The sequence below is a fragment of the Pieris napi genome, chromosome 7 (assembly GCF_905475465.1).
Source record: "Pieris napi chromosome 7, ilPieNapi1.2, whole genome shotgun sequence".
Taxonomy (NCBI): domain Eukaryota; kingdom Metazoa; phylum Arthropoda; class Insecta; order Lepidoptera; family Pieridae; genus Pieris; species Pieris napi.
In genome coordinates this window covers 854,963-882,652 of record NC_062240.1, presented here as the reverse complement: position 1 = coordinate 882,652, position 27,690 = coordinate 854,963, and the positions used below count along the sequence as shown (strand labels likewise).

The window sequence follows — 27,690 nt, the reverse complement described above, 5'->3', positions numbered from 1 at the left end:
CAATAATTTAAACAACTGTCAGTGTTTTTTATAGTAATTTCCCATTAGTGAGAATAACGAGGAAGTGTTGGTTTAGTGTTATCATTGTGCGACTCTCATTCCTGGGGACGTAGGTTCGAACCAAGGCTGTGCACCAATGGAATTTCTATGTGCGCATTTAACAGTCAGTCGTACGGTGAAGGAAAACATTGGGAATAAACTGGAACGCTTTAGACCCAAAAAGTCGACGGCGTGCATCAGGAACTAAGGCTGACCACCTACTTTTCTATTATAAAAACAAATGATCACGAAACAGAAATCTGATTTTTTATATGCTGTAAAAATGTCTAGCAAATAATACGAAGCCAAGTGAGCAAATGAGCAACAGGGTAAAAAAATTGCTGTAAGTTCAAACCCGGGTGACATCAAAACATAATTATTTCCAGAAAATTACATCAAATCACGCAACATAAGAATTAAAGTAAATACTAAAATTATCTGAATCCGACAAACAAAGAACCGCTAATAATATATGTATTATTTATATATTAAAAATGATTACATAATTGCGGTCACGATTTTTATACGAATTTAGATTATAAAAACTATAATTGCTTTGCAAGGTGTGTTTTGAAATCTACACATTCTATGCCGGCAAAATTTCAGTACCGAAACAGTTAATGTTACTGAGAAGCGGAATTATAATCTCCAGGCTATGGTGTTCGATACCAACTAGGCTAGAAAGACGTGGTTAATGTCCTATACGCAAGAGAATTGTTATCAAGTTAAGAAATATCATTTAAATATCGAACTTCCAGATATTGTATTAGGGATAATTCATTATGAGCAACTACAGTGGAAGTTAATCGATAAAAGATTCTTCTCAAAGCCAAATCATTACTTTCAATTAGGCCTATTATAAAGGCACTTTTCATATGGAGAAGAAAGGGCAAGAAACTCCATACTTACTCTTTTTAAATAGTTTTTTACAATATTTTGTATACATTGATTTGTAACTTATATGTGAAGATAACCTACGTAGAACAAAAAAAAAACTCTCTCCCTTTTTGTGTTTACGTACTTTTCACATGGAGACGTTCAGTGACATAATTTGCATATCTGCCAACATCTTAAATATCTTCATGAAGGAAATTAGAATTTTCTTTTCAAATATAAATTTTCTTGGTCAAAAGCTTTCCTAAATGCCGCGCAATGTATATGTCACCGTTAGATTGTAATCTATCTTGCGAGATTATAAACTGTCGAAAGATTGTGAACCTCAACGAAATGCTTACAATTTAACGTATTATTATTCGGTAGTTATATGAAATTGTTGGAAAGTAAAATTTATCTGTAATTGACCAAAGAAGTTTGAATGATAACTAAGTTAGTGTAGTACAATCTACCGAATAATAATACGTTAAATTGTAAGCAGTAAGCTGAGGTTCATAATCTTTCGACAGTTTATAATCTCGCGAGATAGATTACAATCTAACAGTGTTTACAATTTTACGTTAACATATATACATTATTGATTGTACAACTAAGAACACGATTATTTAAAAGAACAAAGTAAAATATTTCAAATCTAGAACAAAATAAAACCCGCATTTTAAACATTAATACATCCTTCAAAAGTTACACAGTCAGGGTCTCACCTAATTGGTCTATTCGTCATTATATTTTTTTGGTCCATCATTATCCAAAGCCCACTTCGGCGTAATGATATGGAGCTAAATTATAAGGCATGGCTCAGAGCCACTATTAAAGTGCCTAACTATTGCTATAACATTTCTGCCCTTAAAAAGCTTATGTTCTGAGAATATTTCGTTTTATTTTTGTCCTTGAAATTCAATTTAACTCACAGAAAGTAGGTTTGTAATATGTGAAGAATGGTTATAGGTTAGTAGAACAGATACGCTGTTCACAACCACTGTGAGTCCTACGTAAGACTGATGTAACAAAATATTAATTTATTTAAACCAAATAAAATATTCTCAATATTAACAAGGATAGGATATTCCCTCGATGGATTAGAAAACTAAGCACGTTATTAAGAAACTGTCTGAATCTTTTCTTTGTAAAAATATTAATAATTATTATATTAACTACACATAACATTTTCTTTATATCATACACTTTATATGATACGGAGATGAAGTAAACTGGACTAATTACAAAGTATTGGAGATAAATGTATGAAATTAATATGCAAACCAGTAAAAACCCTATTCAACAGTCTTCTAAGAATGGTCTAAACAGGAAAAACAGGAGATTAATCGAATTACAGGAACTAGTTTTGGTATTGTGCCTCTTATTACCCCGGGGTCAACAACCTCATCTATCATATTTATCAGGCAGATGTCTGTTATTTATCAACGTTCAAAATTCTTAGTAAAAAACTTGATACCAAGGGTCCTGTAGCGTTAATATGTTGTGATTCACACTTAATTATTAGAGTAATTTATCTAGACAAAGTAATGGATGACGTATATATTGACGTTATATTAATGACCGGTTTTTGATGGAAGAGATTTTAGTATAAAATATAACACAGCATTTTAATAAATTAAAGAATCCAACTAATTTCACTAAAAAAAAAACAAGACACACTTCAACTAATCAACGTTTATAGCACGTTTATGAAAGACCGTAAGAGTTCTTTTTGATAAAAGGGCCCGGGACTAGTGCTAGACAGGCTACTTCTAATTAATTTGTCATATTTTTCTTTAAAATAAGTGTTGTTTGCCATTTTGTATGATGATTTGCTTATTTTAAAAGAGTACCGAGAGTTTTTTACGCGAGCTTTTTCTCTCGGCCTACACCCTCTGTCTTCTTTGCCTTGATGTAGGAACGTTTACCGATTCAAATTCAAAATAAATGACGTGGAATAAGCGATACATGTATCTTATATTCCATAATAAAAATATTCAATACATTGTATTTTTCAATATACGTAGTTTTGAATGTAATTTTTATTATTTAAAAAAATGTATTAAACCTTCAAAACAATAATTCAATCCAATGTAATTCGTAAAAACATGACCACCGAAAAACGTAATCAAAGTGGTCTAGACTCGAAACGGTTGCATCATTATTCCAAATTTAAATCTTCCACAGACAAAAATGATATCTCCATAAACTAAAGAAGGTTGAATTTCATTAGAATGGAATGAATCATTTTCATTGGCGGAGCTTTTTATCTTTTTATTCTCGGGATAGTGGTTTGATGGTTCCGTAATTTCGGCCGCGGGTAGCGGGGAGTAATTATAGGTCATCCCGTGTCATTGTTGGTATTCTCAGCTCCTATCCAAAAATTGAATAAAAAATCCATGAAAATTGTAAGTTATTCCGATTCCGAGATTGTCTCTGGAACAAAATTATAGGTGCATCCGAATTTTTGGGCCTAATTATGTGTCGGATTATCCGATTCGTAGTTAATGTGAATAACAAAATTAGCTCGATTATACTGAAAATTATACATTTGTACTGTGAACGGAAATGATAAGAATGTTTTTGAAGATGTACTGGTAGATAGAAATAATTGTCGATCATTTTAATACTCTATAAAGTTACCACAGGACAGATTATTACAGATGAACTTTAAAGCTTTTAATAACTATTAATTGCATTCGGTTTCTTCAAAGTAAAGTTTTTTTTGTACTAACATAAAATTATATCAACGTTTTTCAATAATTATTCCTAGCATAAAAAGGTAAGTAATAAAATATGGCACAGCAAACAGTGGCGCCGACATTAAGCAGCACAAAATCATTAAATTGTTTTTATGAAATTAAGAGCACGTAATAAAGTATTTAAACTCATGAATTCTCATGAGTTTTTATTACTCACTGCTTCCTGCAGAAAAAATATTGAAAAACTTCTGGTGACTTTTTTATCTGAGGAAGCATAAGACCAACTATATTTATGCTTATTACAATATAAGCAATACATTATATATAACCGTGCATCTGATCTGTCCGAAATAGGAGTCAGAAACAAATGAATATCGAATAACAAGAGACTGTCTTATTTTACTCCGTACCTATGTCGAGCTATGACGTGTCTGCCCATATCTTATTTTTCTTTGTAGTCTTCATTACTGAAGGTCATGCCTATCTTGAAAAGCCCTACCGATACGATGACTTACTGCGTCCACACTACTCTATTCTTAGGTTGTCTTAGTGCATTAGGGATACTCCATAATTCTATGTATTGGTCAGACCAACGGGTAGGCGATCGACCCCGACTTCTCCTGCCATCACTTCCCAACCATTACTAACTTGTCGAGACTATTCGGTTCTCTCCTGGCATTATGGCCAAAGTAGCTAAGCACCTGTTTCTACCGATTCGCCTGCCATATATTTATGACTAAACACATCTGGAATAATAAGTTTCGATATTCTTTTGTTTCTTTTTTTCTTCAATTACTTTCAGTCAATATATCAGTAGTTATATCCGCTTAAAAAGAGGTTTTAATTCCCAAGTACATATTTAGATAAAGATTATCGTTAAAATTGCATGTACCGAACGGATTATCTTTTGTTTTCAATTCAGAAAGTTAAGTGTTTACTATAAAACATCTTATACACATAACGTGCGCACACGCATAGATAATTCAATTAACGTTTACTACCAGGTATTTCACGTGATGTTATGTGATCTTACAACTTCTACTGACGTTTAGGGCTTATAAAATTGTTATCGTTTTTTATTACGTGAAGATTCATACCTGTAAGTAAATAATGAATTGTTTACGACATTAACTGCTCAAACAAAGGTTTTATATAAAACAAACAGATCCTTACGCCTTATCTATAAATATATATTTAAGACGTCCTTTTATAGAAGAGAATATTTTTAGTAATGGCATCGGACAGTAGAGCCTACGTCTCCTCGCGCGCTGCGGCCCCCATCAAGGGCTATACGCCCGACCCCGTACCATTCTGTATCAGCAGGGTGCGAAAAATATACAGCACCCGAAGGGGGCTTACGCCCCGAACGAGCCAAAGCTCACCCCTCTCGAGGGAGTGTGCAACAAGTACCACGCGTAGTAATGTAAAATGTGCCATGCCCTAATGGGACACATTTCTGAGTCTTTTTTATTAATAATTTTTAAAAGTAGGTGAATTCCTATGTCACACCCGTCGTCTCAAGTATAGATCGCGAAACGCTCTCAACAGGAATCCCAATACTGCTCATTAGAAATTATCTTTGTCTGTTCTAAAATGTGTTACAATCAAAAATTATTGCACAAAGTATTTATCAAGTCTAAAAAATATGTAGAAATTATTTTAATATTAAGGAATAGTGCATTTAGTCTATTTTTAACACAAAGCCGACACTTATAAAATCAAGCTGTTTTCAAAACTATTTGTCGAGTGGGTTTTCGAAGTGAATTTCGTTAAATGGAATTTCCATCCTAATTTTAAGTAAATGCGGGCATCGCTAGTCAGCTACTATGTTAGATCGCTCCATTAAGGTAGTTTATCTAAATTCCCAGCCGTTCGTGGACGTGACCACGGAGGCTCTGCCACCATATTAGGCTCTATCCGACCATTTAGTTAGTGACAATTAAAGCAGTGGCGAGCGTTCACGAGTTCTATTAGCATTCGTGTTTAAACTGCTTTATGTTCATGTAATTTTATACTTTGCAACACGATATGTGTTAGGTAACAAAACGTTAATGGGCTCTGATTAAAATCTCGATAAGGTTTTGTACCTTTTAATTATGTGGATTAGTGAAAATGTCGCATGTGTCAAGCGTGGCACTCTACTGAAGTAGCAGACCGATTAGCTTTAAAATCAGATGTTGCGCTAACGACGTTTTGAATGTTTTAATCTGGTATATTTTTAAGGATTAAGACCATTTAAAACTAATTTTCGTTTAAGTGATTTTTATGGCATTAAGAATTTATATTAAACATTCTGTTATTTTTATTAATTCATATTATTTTATTTATTAACACTTCGTTGCATTACAATATAAAAATTTAACATAATTAAATGAAAAGGAGTGCAACTGGCGGCCTTATCGCTTTCGAGCGATCTCTTACCACTGTGACAAAAAATAATGTATTAAATTAGACAAACTCAAACTCAAAAATATCTTTATTCATAAAGGTAAACAAGTACACTTATGAATCGTCAGAAAGAAGTTAAATTAATTGTAAATTGTTCGCAATTCAAGGGCGTAGAGCGGGTAAGAAGAACTGGCAAGAAACTTTCCGCCACACTTTTTAATCGCCAAGTATTGAGTCATACAAATTGTATGTAATAATAAGGTAGGCAAGAAGTGCAAAAATACATATTACATATAGTTATTAGGACAAAACTTAACAGTATATTAGTATCAATACTTAGTCATACAATAATAGCCTATTCATAATGTGTACTGAGTTAACGTTTATCAAACACGGAGATTCGATTTTCGGCAAACCAATAGAAAACTATAACTAAAAATCATAAGCGATGACTTAAATAAGAACTAAACAGCTTATAATGAGTATTTCAAAGCAAGAAAAGCATTGCATTTCGTCGCAACCCTTGTGATAACTCATTATAATATCGACAATTTTTAGATATTTATTTAGAACTAAACGCATGAGCCTAATCGTGCAACGTGAATCGTTTCGCTAACTAGCAGTGTATCTTACAATAGCAGCCCAATATGGCGATTGGAACTGCTGGGGAATGCCACAACTATACAAGCAACCGGGACCCTATTCGGGAAGCCATGTCGGAATTAAACGTATTGGCCGTGTTTTGTTTTGTGAGTTATCCAGACCATAATTTAATATTATATGGACAAAGCTTTCTTTAGGCGCATTTGTTAAAGCCTACGCAAAATCTATCTATATATATATTCTATATATATAAATGAATTGCTGTTCGTTAGTCTCGCTAAAACTCGAGAACGGCTGGACCGATTTGGCTAATTATGATCTTAAAATATTTGTGGAAGATCAGGGAAGGTTTAAACGATGGGAAACGTAAATAAAAATACTAAAAACGACAATTGAATTTCCCAATAGAAACTGTTCTTATATGGGAAATTGGACGACTTTTTACAAATGAAAAATTGTTAATTGTCATTTACATATTTGTAGATTTTTTCAAAAATATGTGTTTCATAGTATTAGTATGTAGTCTGCTGTATGAGGGCCGACCTCTTTGGTCTGTTTTAAGTTTTGACACAAATATATGTTGGTGAAACAAAGTTCACGGGGTCATCTAGTTAACAATATATAACTGAACACAACACATTTTGCCGTAATTCTTACATGTTAAGGTATGTATTGTATTTCAAATGCAATCCGTATGTGACATTTAAGCCTATACTTAGACTTCAGTCTCGACTCTGAATCTACTCTAAGAGACATTAGAGGAGGAATATCTCTGGTTTTAGGGCATAGAAAATACCAATGGCGCATCGTAGGTGACCAGCCTTCCGTGCCGACACAGTCGACCTTTTAGGTCTAAGGCATATTGGGTTCCTCTCGATGTTTTCCTTCACTGTACAAGCACAGCCGAGAATCGAACGTACGACCCCAGGGATGAGAGGTGCACGCTCAAGTCACTGGGCCAACACTGCTCATTTATTATGTTGGGCAAAAGCATTAAAAAGTTTTAGAGAAAAATGTGCCAGCTTCACTTACAATATAATATAGTTTTATATATATCGATGTATATAATGTAATAGTTTTACTACTGCCTAACAATAATCAATACAAAAATGGATTATAATAATGCTTGAACCAAGAAACAAATTACTTTTAAGAATATATTTAAACCAAGTCGGTCTTTACGACTACAAATAAACCTCACTTAGCTTAAAGGAAACTCGGCTTTATATTCAAAGCATAAGAACTATATTCCTATCAACTGTTTTTGTAAGTGCGTGCCTTTGAAAATCTTTGTTGACATTTTTGAGTTTATGTTGTTCTATTGTAAGAAATTGTGTTTAATATTTATTACTTCAGGCGAAGTCGGGAGCTATATATAATCTGTACGCCAATTTTAAACCATGCTTTCAATATTATACTTTGAGAACTACACACATATTTTACTTTGTATACAATTCCGATTATAACTTGTAACCAATTCTCAGAAAACAAGATATATTTTATTTGGGACCTGCCGTGATTTACCCTATACGAACCTGTACCTACTTCATCAGCCACGTAAGAGTTTACCAAATTATTTATTTCAAAACTTGCTAGAATTATGTAACCTAACATTAAGTTAATTATAAATATTTTAGTTAATAATAAAGCGCAAACCAAATGTTAGCAATTATCGCACACTTGAATCTAAAATGAGCCCTTTAGTTTTACTCACACTCATAAATTGTACTATAACATTTTCGTTTCCGATATTGTTCAATAGGTCTACACTTCTATTCTTTATAGGTAACATTAGTGTCACTAAGATTTAAAAACAATTCAATTAGTCAAGTTAGTTTTTTGTTAGTCTAGTCTCGCAACCCCACTACCCCTAATTTTGTGTTATAAGCTCATATTTTAAACGATTAAAGCCTGTTGACAGTTAGCTTTAAACAAAGAGTTTCATTTAACATATATATGAACTTCCCTAAATTCTAAAACAACCGCCACCGAACTTAACTCCAGTCTATATATATTTTAGTTTTATATCTGTATGCTAAACTAGTATGTAACAAATAAATTTTTTTTGTTATGTAATAGGAGGCAAACGGGCTCCTGCCCGTCACCTGATGTTAAGTGATACCGCTCCGCTGCCCATGGACACTTACATTGCCAGAAGGCTCGCAAGTGCGTTGCCGGCCTTTTAAGAATTGGTTGAATTGGTTTGGAAATACTTCATTGGGCAGCTGGGTCCACATAGTGGTGGTGTAATCCACTTTCAAAATTTAATTAAATTAAATTATGGTACAAAGAATTGCAATACACTTTACGACTTAAGAACAGTTAAAATAATATCGCAATAAAATGTTCCTTCGACTTTTATGAGAATTCATTATACTGCATTTAGTAGCTCCTTTTATAACTTACGATAACGAAATTATCAATTTTGCCGCAGTATTTGTATTTAATAAAACTCTACAAAGAAATAGGTTTTATAAACTGTGTATTACGTTGAGTAATTGTATAACAGTACAAATCCCAACTTCTCTTATTCTGGCAATAAACTATTTAAAAAATAACACCTAATGACCAGTCCCTTCATGGGTCCCATTTGAGTGTGGTGGCACATATGATTATATTTAAAAACAGTATTATTACAAATGTTTTTACAACAAATTATTGGAATGATAAATGCTACTTATTTACTAAATATTGTGAAGATCACAAAAAAAGTAAAAATACAGAGTAATAAATTATTGACTATATAGCAAATTAATTACTTGAGATTCTTAATATTAAATATAATATCCCAATAAACACTAAAAGTATATTTTATTATATTTCTATTACGGATAACGGAAAACTTGTTTTTACAAAATTCACTTAATTTAACTTTCTAAGTTCTAGGTTCGTAGTTTTTCTACCTCAGCCGATAGTTTAATAATTAAAAATATTATAGGTATGTTTACTTTGTAAAACTGTCCTTATTAAAGTTTTATAGGGTCACCGACATTCATAAAAATTAATAGCGGCCTTCACACGTGCAGTTCGGAATGGCATTTCTGGAACTGCGCACCAATCTGCAGATAAATCTGTGCAGACTAGACCGCGCGCTGATCTGTGCTTCTACTTTACGCTTCAATTGTAATAACAGTTTGAACTGCGGTTCAAACTGTCTATTTCGCTTTCCTGCAGATAAAACTGTACGTATAAATGCTTTTCGAGAGTTTAGATCGCAGTATGGAATGGCGCGTGGAATGTCGACCAATTTTAAAAGTTTTCTTTCAGTTTTAACCGGTGCAGTAGAAATGGATACACGTCTAGTGATCGCGTTAGCTGGTTTTGTGGTTGGTTTTAATAATCTAAAAAGGAGACGTGTATGGGTTAAGAAATATAGACGAAAATTTGGACATTTACCCATGTTAAAAGAAATACGAGAAAACTATCCAGAAGATTTTAAAAATTACCTACGGATGGACGGCGATAATTTTGATTGCTTATTGGAACTTATCCGTCACAGAATTACTAAGCAAGATACAGTTATGAGAAAATGCATAACACCAGAAGAACGTCTTTCCGCAACATTAAGATATCTGGCAACTGGACGTTCATTTGGAGATTTAAAATTTTCTTCTGGCATTTCTACATCAGCTCTAAGCAAGATAATACCGGAAACGTGTAAAGCGATTTACGAAACGTTGAGGAAAGATTACATGAGGGTAAGTATTAAAACACTATTTTAATTAATTTACCTTTTTAATTACGAATACGAGACAAAATTAACATAATCAAATTTAAATGAATTCAAAAGTTAGCGTCATCATAGTTATGGTAGTATTCTTTGAGAATGGATTCTGTATTTTCTGTGTTATGAGTATGTTGAGGTTCAGATAAAATTATATCAGAGTTTTCTTGAAGTGGGGTAGACGATGACGATGGCCCAGAAATGTTAGTATGAAATACAACTTTATTGCATTGTTTATCACATATATCAGACGTTTCTGTTAGTTGTTTTAAAATGCCTTTGCGCATAACTGTATGTATAATTGATTCTGCATATAGAGCTTGGACTTTGTCCATTTTTTCAAATTTTTTTGAAATTGTCACTCCTAGAGCTTCATATTCTGTCATCTGTCTGCTATTTTTTTGAAGTGCTTCTGTGCATACATTAATGAACTTAATTTGAGTGTCAATTATATTTGACTTCCTCTTCGTTCCCCGTGGAGTAGGGGTTGATTCCTGAAAAAAATGTAATAAAAATGAATATTTTTTACAGTTTCCTACAAGCAAAGAAGAATGGCTGGAAATTGCTAAAGGTTTCCATGATCATTGGAACTTTGTTAACTGTGGAGGCGCACTGGACGGAAAACATATAAGAATTATTCCTCCTGCCAATTCTGGAGCAAAATATTACAATTATAAGAACTTTTATAGTATGGTTTTAATGGCTCTGGTAGACTCAAACTATGAGTTTATTTTTGTTGACGTTGGTAAAAATGGCAGGATGTCCGATGGGGGTGTTATTGAATACACAACCTTTTACAACAAATTATTAAGAGGACAATTAAATTTACCCGAGAGAAGCGAGAATGATCATTATTTAAATTACGTTTTCATTGGTGATGAAGGTTTTGCATTGAATGAAAACCTTTTGACCCCCTACCCGCAAAGAGAACTTGATCATGAAAAACGAATCTTCAATTACAGACTCTCACGTGCTCGTAATGTTGTTGAAAATACTTTTGGCATAATTGCCTCTAGATTTCAGATACTACGTACACCTATTAACATGAAACCAGAAAATATATGTTACATAGTACTAGCAATATGTAGTATTCATAATTTTTTAAGAAAGAGAAGTAATTTTTATATGTCAGCATCAACCGTGGACAGAGAAAATATTGAATCGAGTACTGTTTTAAACGGAGATTGGCGCCAAAACAGCTCTGAACTAACTCCATTGAACAGATATTCGGCCAGAAATGTGCCTTCCTTAGCTAAACAGAGTAGAGATGAATACAAAACATATTTCAATACAATAGGTAAGGTTTCTTGGCAAGAAACTATGATAAACGCTGGTAGATCATAGCTGTTAATATGGACAAACCTTTAATTTTTATGTAATAATCATTTAATTTAATTTTAAAATGATAATAATCACTTACTTATACGTAATAAAAAGGTTTTCTGTGAAAAACGTGTATTTATTATCTTACCTTAGTATTTGTATTTTCGGCATTAATTGGTAGCGATGCTATATTAGTAGTATCCTGTAGTGGTGATGGTGAGACATCTCGTGGAGGTGATACTGAGTTAGTTCGAGAAAATAACTGTGAAGCGACGTTTGTGTATTGGGAATTTTCATTTTCTATGTCTATATTGGAAATACTTGGAGTCGGCAATTCTTGGTCTTTGGTAAATAACATTTGATCATAATACCAAAGACTTGGTTTATATATATCATCCTGTGCACTTCCGCTTTTATTTCTGGTTTCAGACACTTTTTTTAACTCCTTGCGGAATGCTCCCCTTAGATTTTGTATTTTTTTCGTGACAAAATCCCTGTTCGCCGTTGTAAAACCAACATTTTTGCTATATTCTATGAGTTCGCCGTATGCTTTTTGTTTTAAATTACGGTTTGTATAAGCCGACTTATTTTTAACTTGCCATAAACATGGATGTTCCCGATATATCCTTATAAAACCTGTCACTGCTTCCACGCTCCAAACTGCCATTTTGAAATAATTGTCATCCACACGAGGCACCCGCATAAAACTGTACAAACGTTCGTACACACCAATGCGCCGAATCGAAATGTCAAACCACCACGCGCTTGTCACGTCTACACGGACGGATTGGACGACAGATCGGAATGGCGCGGACTGTTTCATACGGATCGAACTGTACGTGTGAAGGCCGCTAATGACGAAATATACGTGTTTTCTGAAATTTTATTGACATATAAACCGATTTAATGTTTCAGCCAATATGGTTCATACAAAACAGGTTTTGTTTGAACTTTTAAAGATATTTAATGAGTCATAATCATTGAATGTACAGTTAAAAACCGCACGTTAGCTACTGTCGTGGCAAATCTCAATATTTAAAACGTATAAAGATGAATATATAAACAAGAGTTTAATATACTTCCATTAAACTAAACCGCGACTTCGTTATAGTTAACAGTTTTACTGTAATAGTATAAAATACGGCAGGCAGACGGCGAGATAAAACTTTTAGTTTTATATATATATCTTTATTTCAAAAGCTCTAAGTAAAAAATGGGAAATGACTTTTTACTATGCAGATTATCGTGAAGGTTTTATTAAAATTAATTTGAGGTAGACACGTATAAAATTGTTTCTTGAGCATTGTTTATTTATTTCTTAAATCAATGCAAACCCCCACTTCGCTAATAATCCATTCTGGGACTAAAATATTTAAATCAAACATACAGCCGAAACTCACACAAAAAATAAAAATCAACGAAGAGTGTATAAAGTTTGCACGACTCCGGTATATATAATGAAATGTACGTATAAAGTACATTCAAAGATATAAAAGTGATACAAGCGAAAGTAGAATTTTTTAAACAAATGAAGTTTAAAATAGTGTAGTGAAAACATAAAGTCGACATTGTTATTCTGTCCACCAGGACGTCGAACAAATTTAAAACTTTTAAACTAAGATCAATTATATATAACATAAAATTATATTTTTTATATTATATAGTTTTATTAAAAACATCTTCAATCTTTATCCTAATAAAATCTAGCTAGCCGAGCTTGTTTTACAAAGTTAGCTTTAGCCCCTACCCCAAAACTTTGGAAACTATTCCAAAGTGTACACGAAATGTTTTAGATAAACTGCGGCTACAGTATGCTGACAGTGTAAAAATAAAAAAAAATCTGTGGCGTTACAACCTTTTAAGGTCTGGGCCTCACATTTCCGTATCTGTTTCATGATCATTTGTCAATCTAATAGGCAAATAGGTGCCTTCTTTGTCTGACACAAGCATTTATTCTAAGGCAAGCCGGTTTATCCACGTTGTTTTCCTTCAACGTTCGAGCGAATGTTAAGTGCACTCATAGAAAGAAAGTCAATCGGTGATAGCAGGGGATTGAATCTAGGACCTCAGGGATGAGAGTCGCACGCCGAAGCCACTAGGCTAACACTGCTCTGACGATGTTGAGGTAGAGGTTGCTGAACGTCTAATTGGTAGAAAAAATAGCAATTAACACATGCAGAAATATGTCTAGTATTTAATGCAATATTTAAATGGTTTTTATGTCTCCGAGTCAATTAGTGAGCCTTATGATTTAACTGTCTGTCTGATATATAGCAAGATAAGATCATACATTCATAATTTAAATGTTGATTTTATGAAATATACTTCTATAATATATATGAAAAAATATGTTTCACCGTACATAAATTGGTAGTTACAGCCATAGCGGGGACGAATATTTGGTAAATGTGGTTATGGCCTCAGAGGTATTACATACTATACTATCTTAAACTTGGTAGTTAACGATGCGTTTCGTGCGGGACATTAAAATACCTTCATCTACTAAAAATCTTGCGGCATGCAAATAATTCACGCATTTTACATAATCATGAATGACTTTATTCCCCGTATGCATACATCTCATTAAAACCATAAAAATACTTCATCACACCTCATTACAGAACAATAAACGGAATTCGCGAGCATCACTACCCTGGAATAAGTAAGTTTATTGCTCGACTCGCTGAATTTATCGTCGGCCGGATCGAAAAAGGCGCGCGGTGAAAAAACTCCGGTGAAAGCGGAGACAAGAAAATATGATACTACCAAATATGTGGCAAAAAACTCGAATTGTGCACTTGTGTATATTGTGGATTCCGTCCCAATTATCTGGTTTTGGAGGCCCGCGACCAATAACACTTGTCTACTCGGATGTCAAAACGTTTAAGGTGGTAATTAGGTATATTATTTTATAAATGGCTCGCTTACTCGGTCGGATAATTTGAAATTCGAAGGATATTTTTTTCATATTTTTTCTGGTGCGAAATTAAAACATTATGTATCTTTCAAGTACATAATATGTGCCAGTTTCAATTGTCATAAACAGGTTTTGTAAAGTGGAAAACAGTTTTATGTAATTTAGGAGTGTATTATATACGTTGTACACAGTTCTACTGATTAAGGAAACAGTTTAAAATTTGTAAGGGAATATGTTCTTGTTATCAATTCGTTATGTCAAAGTTCATTATGTCTTTATTACATATGGGACACATACAGGGGAAAAATATAGTACTTTTTTGGGCCGTCGCTATCTATGTGGTTTATGTAGAGCATATGTAGCAGGTTTGATACTGGCAAAAAAAATTGTTACTTAAGAATAACGAAGGTTAAATAAATATTACAAATAAGGTCTCATTTCCCAAAAACTACAGGCACCTCTCATTCAATATCGCGTATACAACAGAATAAATGCTACTTATATAGAGCTTGATATATTACGTTGTGGGCTGATCAATTTAAAGACAGCATTGCTAAGCGCCAATCTGGTACCTAATTCGCATTTAGCAAAAAAATACCAGTAAAAACTAAAATGTATTTTTAGCATAATTGTCCTACATTTTAGATAGCTTGCGACATGCAACGAAAATGCATTATATATAATGTGGTGTACTTTAATAAATAAATAAATAAAACTACAATCTAAAGCTTCTTGACCTGACCACCAAAACACCTCATTACACTAATTAGCAAATGTTCTAACAAAAAAGTTAGGGTTGTCGATTCCGTGTTCCCTCTATCAGATACTCGCTAATGAAACAACTTGCCTTTATTAACCCTAATGTATTCAGTGATGTGCTAGACGATTAGCTGGTAAATGTCAACGGTTTACCCAACCCTGACGAATACTGTAATTGTAACGTTGCTTCTGTCACGAAGTGTTTAAATCGTTAATGATTTGTAGCTGGGAGCATAAAGCACGTCATATGAAATTTATAATACTGTCATTGTGGCAGTGAGCAGTGTTGGCAAATGATCATGAAACAGATACATAAATGTGATACACAGACCACAAAAAGTTGTAGCGCCATTAATTTTTTATTATTTTTATTTGTCACTGTTGTTAAAAAATTATTCAGTTTCTACTGTAATGAGAAACACAATGCTGTCGCAAAAACTTAATTAATCAAACTATAAACAGTTTTTAAGAGGAGGGTTGATTTTTCATGGTTCATCTTCGGGTTCAATATGTGAAAGCTAAAGTTTTATACACACAATGTATATTTAAATGTATCGAAATTGATTACAAAATTATTTATATGAATACGTATTTCTAGTGAGTTTTAATGTCGGAAGCATTGTGTCCCAAATACATAAATGTATCATACGCGTATCAAATTTGCTTTCAAAGTTCTGTGAAATCCTTAATATTCTTTTTTATATTCTCGGTCCCCTACCGCTATATATTAAATTATTTGAATTAAAACAATATAAGTTAAAATTCTCAATAACATAATTCAAGCCGAATATTGGTGCGAACATCTGATAAATGGTATCCTTAGCGGCTATCGAGTATACTGGTGTAGAAAAGTGAATTCGTTTCTCTGTTTTATTAATATATAACATTTAAGACATAAGCTAAGCTTTTGTCTGATATTCTACGGTTTATAATGTAAAACGCTCATACAATCAAAAAACTGCTATTGGAATGTCAAATTTAACATAGGTAGGCACATGGGCACATGTTTGGCAGCATTTGAAACAAGATACAAGTTTGATTTACGTTTTAGAAAATACTTACAATTTAAATATAATATTTTTAGAACATTTTTGTTATGAATATTCAACATGTCTACGTTACAAAATTGTGATTTTTCAGAGTGATACAATACTCTCAATATACGCAATTCATTTTGCGCTATAATGAGGCTGTCTAAGTTTTGTTAAGCGATTGTACTTCCAGCATTCCTTAGGAAAGGGCAGCTTATCGCGGCTTATTTCGAAATAAAGCTCTCCTGCAATTTATGGAAATATTTTAATTCGGTTCACTTGAGATTTAGCTGTTAACATTGTCTGTACTGGCGTTCTTAGGATCTATTGGAGTGAATGAAATGAGAGTAAATCACAGCATATTTTAAATATCAAAGAGGTGTTTCATTGTATTCAAGTAATCATAGTTAATGCAGAAAGTTTATATTGATAAGCTTTTAAAAGTTCAATTTACCCTAAATTCGAAATTTCCTTTTATAATTGAATTGAATCTTAGACCCTTAAATACTTTACACTGGTAGAGTATTTGACAACTTACTCAATCCAGAAAAGGAAGTCTATGTGATGAGCTTTACCATATAAAGGCTTCAGCGATCAAACTCAATCCTCAATTACAAGCAATAGCGTAAAATCTTGAAACATTCATACTAAATCTCGAAACATCGACATATCGAAATAATTGCTTAAAAAATTCAAGAGGCAAGTAGCCGCATCAGTCAGTGTCAAGGTAACGACTTGGGGCCATTGTGGTGTCTTCGAGACATCCCGAATTAAAACCCCCAAACTGACTCGCCTTGTTTCTAAAAACTACGCCACTGTCTCTTTAGCAAGTCGATAAACTTTTGTGACACAATCCGAGTTGCTCACGTTCGCGACTTTGTACTTTGCTACCTTACAATACGATTGAATATCGAGTGTAGATGTGTGGAGATACATCGTATCGATTTAATCCTCATGTGTATTTATGTACCGAATGCGAAGTTTCGTCTGTCCCAGGGCCTATTTATTGCCGTTTCGCGAAGTATTCGCCCGTATAAATTAATACTTTATCGACCTCGGAATACGGATCAGGTTTTTAATTGTAACTAGGCTAATATTTTATCGATCGTTAGTCCCATGTGGGCCACCGGGAAACGGGGGCTATTCGTTTAATGATAAAGTCATTAAGATTTAATTGTTTAATGATATAATTTTTTTCATTAATTTAAACTTTCCTTATAAACAAAACTGCTACATACAACGAATATATACAATAAATGAAGAAATCACAAAGCACATTAGTTGTAAAGCTGCTAGCCGCTGAAACAAACACATTACTTGCTCTTTGTATATTAGGTGTTAAGATATATGTAATGTTAGTTTATTATTAGACACAGAAATGTATTGGTATTTCCTTGCATATGCAACTTGTTAACCTACATAGAAGGGGACTTGTACGAAATACAGATAAGCTGAGTACAATTGAATCCTTGTGTCGTTAAATAATTTAATGTTATGTAAATTAAAGATCTTAGATAGCGCCGTAATTTATACATATTATTGATACATTACGTAAGCACTAAAAGGATTTTGTGAATTAAAATAATATACTACCCATCGAAATATATACATCAATTAAATGGTCTAAATATTTTAACTACTAGCTTGTTCAAAATACTTTTATTAATAGTATGTACTAAGGAAACCTAAATAGACAAGGAATTAATTAGGTCCTTTAAAATTATTAACACATATGACAAGGACAAAGCTGTGTTAAAAATTTTAATATAGTGGGAAAATCCTGTTTTGCAGGACGCAAAGAAACTTTTAGCAGGAGCGAGAAATGGCCGAAATTCACAGGAAATTAAGTCTCATTACAAAGCGAAGAGCACTCAAAAACAAAGTGTTCAATTAACCCGAGGTACAGTGAGATAAATCACAAACGGTAGCGAGTTCGGTGCCCGGCCGATAGCCCCGGGTCACGAGATGCTATCGAGGACATTCCCTTACGTTAATTGTAAGTTTTAATTGACGCCATTTTGATTCCAGTCAATTGTTGTCCTCGAATTTTCGTTTTTGCCTGAGAGTGTTTTGTTTTTTTCTGTGTTGTGAGAATACACCGACTGCTACTTCGATCGTAAAGTTATCGCTGTCTTTTCATATGTGAAAGAATGATGATATGGTTACTTAATTTTATTTTTTATTTGGGTAGCCAACAGCTAAAATAAAAAATAAATAATATAAATCCGTATAATCAGAAAAACATGTTACGAACGGCCTACACAAGTAAAATATAATATAATTATATTATAGTGTGGTGCGTGCGTGTATGAGAGAGTATGTGTGATTATATACTTAATATTTTATTTTGTATATCATTCCTGTGGAAGGCTTTTGTTTTATAAAAACATCACTATGAGAAAATGAAACATGGCACAAATTTTATTTATCCTTTTTTTTAAATATTAGATTTTATTTATAACTTTTTTTTAAATAGACTAGCTATATGATATTTTTTAGAACCTCAAAGTCGGAAAACAGATGGCGCTTGTGTACAATTTTAGATTTAAGTCAACCGTGTTATGCAATTTTCATATAAATAAAATTAGACTCATTTAGTCACGATATGAAGTATTTTATTTAGATCTTTATGTTTACATTGTGACTATAACTAATATCCCAATAGATGGCACTAGTGGTGTACCAACTAGAATAAAACTTGTTTGGTCCTATTATAATTTTATACAACGGTAGCAAGAATTTTTCGTAATACCTATGACTCAAAGGTTAATATATTAAAATTAGGCTATTTGAACAATTTGATGATGTTTTCAATGGATTTATAAATTTATTGCGCCTTGATCACGATAAAATATATGGAAATCGTACCGATGCCATTTATACACTAATTCGTCATTAAATCAATACTTTTAGAGGATATGATAAATTAATTTTTTTACAGCATTGATTTGCTTAAAGTTTGCATTTATTTAAAAAATATATCTATCTATCCTATCCAAAAATTTGCGTTGGCAGTTTATTCCTGACCAAGCGATCGTCAATTGTTAGATTACATGGTCAAGTTGAGACAGTCGCAATTTAACAAACAAAATCGTTGATTTTATTCGTTTCTATCTATTATTATTATTATATTAAGTTATTAGTTTTGAAGGCAATTAAAAAGGGGTCAATGGCCGCCATTTTGAAGACTTGAAGTCAGACATAAATAGCTGGTAAAAATTCATATGTAGCGTTTTTAAAAAATAATTTCTCTTACGCTGTCATCAGCTAAATTCATTTATTTATTTTATAATTTTTTTATTTGGGCGTTGTAACGAGAAAATCGTCAATTATTAATTACAATTGAGTGAAAAACTATAGAAGACAAGAACAAAGTGTCTGTCTGTTTCTGTTAAAATTTCTTATTAGTATTAAGATAGGATAGATCGAAATATACCATGTCTCAGTAAAATACATGGACCTATTAAAACTAAGATTGAGGGCGCTGTTTACGGAATAAAGTTAAAAACAAAACAGATTTTTGTATAATGTTCATAAATTTCCTATGATTTCCGACGGTTTAGGTAAATACTATAATTATCGAAGAAATCGCAGAAAATCTTGCCAAAACACACGAAATCTACGCGGTCGAAACTACTATCAAGTGATAGATATAATAAAGTAGTTTTCAATATTATCTGTAGCTGTGAAAAAATGCATGTTCTACTCACGGGCTGGTTCATTGACACCAGTCTCGCCACATATTAATAACGATTGCTTCGACTGATCTTAATTACAATTTTTGGAATATTAATCACGTTGCATAGAATTAATTTCAAATAGTCTGCGGAACTTAAAAAGCTTTTCAAGTTTTTATCATATTTCGGAGCCAAAACTTATTATTTTAGACATGTTTTATTACTAACCAAAGATTTCAATAAAATGTCTGCTTTATCTGCAATATTCCGATTTTGGTAATCTCTTAATTTAGGTTTTTTATTATCAGTTCAAAGTAAGAACCAATTCAACTTATATAATTCACGCTAAGAGAATCTGTATATAATTTAATATATAGTCCGCCTCTTATATTTTATGTCCGTGTGAACAATTTTTGAAAGCTTGATTAATAAAATGTTAGGAACCAATTTGTATCAAACCTTTTTTGTTTAAGGCTATTTAAATCATGACTCGTTAGTTCTCAACACTGCAATAACAAAGCCTCTCACTTTATGCTAATGTATTGAATATTGATACTTCATCATTATCGTAGTACTCACAACGAACAGTACTGAATGCAACAAAGCGATATCATCCTAATAATATGTAATAACTATAAAATTATTCCAATACAAAACCACTTGGCGAAAGGCAGACGGTATCACGAACGCCCTGAATCTTATTGCTATTCGATTCCACGTCCAAATATCGACCCTACCTGTCAATAATAGAATCGAATTTCAAACGTGACGCATAAAAAGTTTAAGACTTTAAGTACACCGTGAAAATGACTCCTACACTCGTTGTTTTAAACACGATAATTGAATGCCGAATGTGCAATGAAGTATCATGTTTCTCTCTCACTTGGTCAGGTGTCGCTAGCGGGCGTCGCTTTATTTTGTACACTTTTGTTCTTCGGAGTGTGAACTCGATAAAAACCAAAAGGAAGCGAGCGGGGCACAGAATAAGGGTGTTTTTGTAAAACAAAAAGTTCTGAATAGAAAAGCGTGAGTGTTTTCGGATTCGTATGACCGCATTGTGTTGGTTTAGGCTTTAATATTCGTGCAGATCGAGATTGTCTGAGACCTAAGGTGTCCGGTTACAAAGCTCTCGGATTTCACAAGTGTATTGATTTTTCAATATAGCTTTATTTCACTGATTTCGTCACCGCATTTTCGTGCATATTCAATATTCATATTTTTAATGCATAATCGTTAATAGTTCCCATACCTCAACGTCCTTCTATTTTGGTACTATGTATCCTTCGCGATATTATTGAACAATTGCAAGACCATTCAACAAGTTATTTTATAAGCAAATAGACTGAAGATGAAATCAAAACTCTTATCCACCGAAATATTAAATAATGAATATTAAATAATAGGATTAATTAAAATGCATTTAGCGTTGGGCCGGAACTGTGATTATTTGTGAAGTACATAATATCATCGATCATTAGCTATCGGTGTGAGCGTTATCTGATGGTGTCATGATAACTTCGTGTTAAATACAATACGTTGTGACAGTTTCCACTTTGGGCTATGTACTGAACGCAAATAAACGAAGGGTCGATCAAGTTTAACTTTACTCTTAAAAGATTATGATTTCACTTTACTTTTACATTAAGTAGATAAAAGAGGAATTAAATTTAACGACACTTTACCTGCCAAATTTATCTGAGTTTCATGATGTTTTCTCACGTTCATATAATGTCAATAACAAACTCTTAATGCAATCAAAAAGTTGTTTTATAATATAAAAATAGTTTAAGCATTTAATCACTGTTGATTGGAAATTATATGTGCAAGTTAACTTATGAGGATTCCAATTTATGAAATGTCAATAATAAAAGAAGAAGTTTTAGTAAAGACACTAAAAACTTTTCTGCTATCTCTACATCTAGCATACAAGTTTTAATCCAAATCTCGTGTAAGTATTTCAACACAGGCTAACTCGTCAAGCGAGCATTCCTCGTCACCTATCCCTGTCTCTCTAATTACTATCAGCGAGGGCGGGAAAGAGAAACGATATAGGTGCTAGAGAATGGACCGGATAAAATTTTTCAATTTATATTAGATGCACGAAGCCGTTACGAGATTTTGTTTTTAAAGATTGAAATACCTTGGGACTATTTCGGGCCAGTTGTTTTACCTGCAACAAAGAAAAGGAATTAGTTACGATGTCTACAGATGATTGAATTTATGAAACTATTGAGTATTACAAATCGAAGTTAGGTACGTGAACTCTGATGACCCAATGTATATTTAAAGTTTTCTGAACGTTAAATTATATATTTATTCCACGTTCACTCGACCTTGTTTGTTGTCATGGTAACGATGATTTTTCCATGTTAATCAATGGTAATGTTCCAATATATGTGTAATCCATGTCGATTATATCACATATATATAATCACTTTCACACCATCACACAACACAGCCGAATTAGGTATTACGTATTTAATATGTTTTTCCTTCCGAACCTTTTTGTACATATATTATGTATTCCATCTTTGGGTATATGTTTAGAATAATTTATTGTTTTATATAACTTATGTTACGAAATAAATAAATAGTAATTATTCGTAAGACAAGGAAAATAGTATGAAAACTGAATTGCTCAAACTTTTTAACCGAGACGAATAATTGAATAACAGAAGCAAAAACTAGAATAATCACGAATTAAAGAACAATTACAAAATGACTGGTCATTTTGATACCAAGATAGTCCATACAATAGTAGAGACATTGAGAATTAATTCGCGATCGTGTAATATGACATTATTTTACAATACACCGCACTTAAAAAATCATTAATACCACATCGGGTGATAGAAATATAGACCCTACATTGATGCAATAAAGACGATTTTCCCAGAATGATATAAACTACAATATAAATTACCCAGGATCTAAGCCCATCCAGGTTTTTGTTGGCGAGCTAATGAAATTTATACGATGCGATGGTATCGCTGGTCGTAAACGTGTCGTACGATACGAATGACTAACTAACGATGATCACGCGGATATTAATTAAAGTGCTAAAGATAAAAATTAATCATGATTAGGAAACATTTCATTATATTGCACTATTCAATTAATTTCTTTGAGCGAATTTTCGCGTTTTATGTTATATAATTCGCGTTTCTGTATAACTCAGAAACAATAAAAATATGTATTTAATAAAGTATATTTGGTAGATTAAGTTGTACTTTAAACTTTTGTATCTTAATCGTGTGGGTAAAAGAGGACCACATTTCTCTGAAGGCATCGCAGAAAAAACGTTCAAAGCGTGCTTTGTAGTGTGCCTTGCGATGCAATTTACACTTTATTAAGCCGTCATAAGGTCTCAATTCGCTCAAGAGCACGTCAATCAAAGTTAATAGAGCCTTGTAAGAATGCGCTGTGTATTCGGAGAGCGCGTTTTTCAATTATTTCAAATCGCGCGAAATGCAAGAGCAACGTCGTGTGTCGCTCAGTCAGCGTGAATGGCGAATTTTTGGCAACTTTTTTTGTCTTGTAAATATTTTTCATGCGCAAAATAATTCATACTCCGAGAATGGGACCTCATAAACCACTCAATACAGAGCTTAAAAAGCTTGTATGAACACCAATAGAAACATCAACGCGTTAGAAGTTATATATATATCTTTGGCGTAACAAGATAAAACACTTTTCAAAAATTATATTCTACGTTTGCAGAAAAAACTACACTAACAATAGAAAAAACTGTAGCTAACTTCAGGGTGTCGGTTTTTTGTGACGGTGTGCGGGCGCATCGTAGAAATTTACTCTCATCATTTTTACCTAACGCACCATAAGAAGTGTAACTTCGAAAATTAGCCAAATGTATTTCTAGTCTATAACATATAAATATCTTTTCGTCGTTTCGTAGAAATCGAAAACAATCAAAACAGCATATATAAATCCTTAAAACACATGTCGAATATAATCTATTAAGCAAATTCGCTGCTCACATTCAAATTATGAATATCGGGAAACGATTATCAATATTTCTTAATCGAATAGATTTTTAAATAATTTATCTGATAAAATCGCTTTATGTTAATATACATACAAAATTATATGATATCGTTAGGAATCGTTTGCATACATTAATTAAAATTAAAAACAAAAAAGGTTCGTGATTTTAGGAAATGACAAAATACAAAGTCGACGACCAGCTACTGATCGAATTAAAATTATATTTTGAAAACCAGTTCTCTATTAGCTTTCAAATTGTTAAGATAATGCCTGATAACGCTTTTAAAGCTAAAGATACTTTACTTAAATTCCACTTATGTTTTACATTATTGGTCTCATTAATTCTTTTAGATTCAGACCTACATCGTTTTAAGTATAATTTTAAGATTTAATTATTTTGTTTGTTAATTTGCAATACATTGCAATATATTCTATTTTCTACATTTATAGTTTATTTTTTATCGGATTAAAGCAGTTATTATTTTTGTATCGCATTAAAGCTGTAATAATACCTGCAGCTGAGTTTCATTATCGGACGTCAAGGCAAAACACAAAATACCATCCACCTCGACGTCCGTCGTTCCACAACTGAGCGTTTTCTAAGGCACTTTCTGCCGCGCACCACCACTATGTGGAACAAGCTGCCCACTGAAGTATTTCCGAACCAATTCGACTTAGGGTCCTTCAAGAAAAGAGCGTACCAATTCTTGAAAGGCCGGCAACGTATTTTCGAGCCTTCTGGCAGTGTGAGTGTCCATGGGCGGCGGTATCACTTAACATCAGGTGAGCCTCATGCCCGTTTGCGTCCTATTTCATAAAAAATAAAATCTGTTTACTTCGTATTACAAGACGATATTGTAGATATAACTAATGTCAAATCTATCCAAAACTATTAAATAAATACAATATTATTTTTTTATTGTAATTTTTTCCGACTACTAAATTATTTTTCAATGACACTTGTCAACAGTTAAAAAGAATTTGTTCCGATACGGGTCGATTTGACCCGCAACGGTCAAAAAGACCCGACGACTATACAAGAATGTCATGATTTAAATAATTATATGCATGACAAAAGACGTGCTGTTCAAATAGTTGGGAATATACTGACAATGCCGTCATACACAAATAAATATTCTACTGTATATAAATTATATATCTTTAATGATGTTGTATTGCGACTTGCGAACTGGTAGTAAATGTAAATTTAGAATTAATTTAACTTCTTTTCTGACATTCATAAATGTACTTGTTTACCTATATGAATAAAGTTATTTTGACTTTAATTGTGTCTCCTTTTTACTTAACTTTACTCTCTACAACTTTAATCAGTAGTTTTATAATAAAATTTCCCTTTAACTTGTCTAAATATTTGAACTTGAGCCGTTACTGATAATGAATGTACTTATAAATCTAAGCTAATGTTCAAGTTATATGCAAATTTAAATTAATATTTAATAATATAGTTGACACGTAGTAATGCATTTGTAAAACTATTATTTATTTTTTTAGTAAAAGGTTACTGCTATTTTTGTCTGACACACGCCGTCGACTTTTTGGGTCTAAGGCAAGCCGGTTTCCTCACGATGTTTTCCTTTACGGTTCGAGCGAAAGTTAAATATGCACATAGACAGAAATTCCATTGGTGCACAGCCGGGGATCGAACCTACGACCTCAGGATCAACACTGCTCCTTAATTACTCTAAAAGCGAATTCAAATCTGTTCTGCAAGGTGCAACATCTTTAGGATAGAAATAATCTAGGAATGCCCACTTTAATTTACTATGTAATAAAAATATTTTCCAGCTTGAAGCCGTCTTTATCAAAGTCCCGTGTCATGTCCTGCGCGTGCATACGTGCGTGGTGTACCGATGTGCTGAGTTACGTGGTGCCATGGACTTTATTAATTTAATTTGCGAACAAATACCAATGAGGAAATTCATTCCGAGATCTTGTTACTATACCAGCTTTAAAATACTACATTTAGTTGACTGATAAGAGTTTACATTCAGGTTGGCTTAAGTTTAAGTTAAGTTACAAAACTATATGAATATTTGTATAAATTTCGGAAAAATACAGCATTTATGAGATTACGTCTAATCCATGTATCAGCAATTATCTAAATATATATATTTATATACTATAATGGGGCCGTTCCAGTATTACGTCAGCAAATTGTTTGCAATGTACCCCCCCAAATGTAAGCAAAGCTCTCAAAAATAAATGTATTAATAAAAACACATAAACGTATCAATTTTTTTAGGAATCCTCGAAAATGCATTTCGTTTTCAAGCATAAACAATCTGTGGGTACTATGTGTAAAAAGCTAAATAATTAATAGTAATAATAATAAGACCCAATCCTTGTAGTGCTTTGCTTACGTACATAATACTTGAACGAGCCCGAATATGTAAACATAAATAAATATATGGTATGTATGGAAAATAAATAAACACAATACTAAATATTACAAAACTGAAGCGAAATAATACTAAAAAGTAATAAAGTTGTTTATTATTTTATAAGAGCCCGAGGCGATCATGTAACATAGTAGCTGTAGTACCACTTATGTCATGTTAAGAACGTTGATGTAATGCGCCGTAGAAAAGAATTCAACGCGCGCGCGGCATTACAAAAACAATATAGAGGACTCAAAACATTGAAGCTTTGTTTGTATTTACTATCTGATATCAATTTCCCACAATTTGACTATTAAAATAATAGATATTTTTAGATCTCTGATATCTATTTTACAGCCTTGATGGGTGATAATAAAAAAAAATTGAATTTGAAAGAATATATTCGTAAGTTATTTATACATACAAAGTCCTGTATCGTTGCGAAACCACGGAGGTTTGCTAGTAAAAAATATAAAGCACATTCTTAAGTAGTTGTCACATATGGCTCTGTTACAGTGGACGTAAATGTAAAATGTGTTTGTGGGCGTCCGAATAACAAGGTTTTGTCGTCTAAACGACACCATTGTAGCTATTCCATATCAGATGCGATCTGGCTGAGACGCTCACACAGCTAGATAAAAGATAGAATAAAATTTTATTGCATTAAAACCGTTTGTACTATCTGGAAGTAGCTACATTTGTATATAAAAAGGAAAAATATACAAATAAAACAGAGCAATTATACATATATTTTTAATGTTTATTCTATTTGTGGATTTACTCGAAAAAGATGACAGCATAACTTTAGAAAGACCGGCGGAAATTATATGTATTGAAATGTCAATAAAATTGTATGGGATCTTCACAGCATTTCTAGCAACTAAAAAAATCTTTTCAGACTTGCCAAACTTTTGTTCTTAATCCCGATGTAGTGCGTTCGCTTATTAATACATATATTTGCTCAATTGAACTGTATATTACTGAGTATCATGTTAGAGCAATTGCTATGATAGTTATTTCAAATTAATATTACATAGAACTGAAGAATATATACAGATGCTAGTAACACCATTGCTCATTATATATATATATTATTTATCTCTATAAATTCGAGAATAGCTGTGTTATGTTAAACTTTGGGACGTTTTAAATCTTAACAGTCTTTTGTTTCAAAATAACAATACATTTACGGGATAATCTTCGCACATCGATATATTGAACGTGTGTAGGAAACATTTAAATCCAAGCACGAG

The 27,690-nt window shown here is 32.7% G+C and overlaps 1 protein-coding gene and 1 long non-coding RNA gene across 3 annotated transcripts in view; one reads left to right on the top strand and one right to left on the bottom strand.

The window, feature by feature from the left end:
• LOC125051255 (protein dachsous) overlaps nt 1–27,690 on the bottom strand; it is a 237,852-nt gene that overhangs the window by 128,335 nt on the left and 81,827 nt on the right. The gene's annotated exons all lie outside the window — the stretch shown is intronic.
• Nucleotides 10,201–11,781, top strand: LOC125051257. The gene is made up of 2 exons (XR_007117261.1): nt 10,201–10,303; nt 10,861–11,781. It is a non-coding gene; the product is annotated as an uncharacterized LOC125051257 (long non-coding RNA).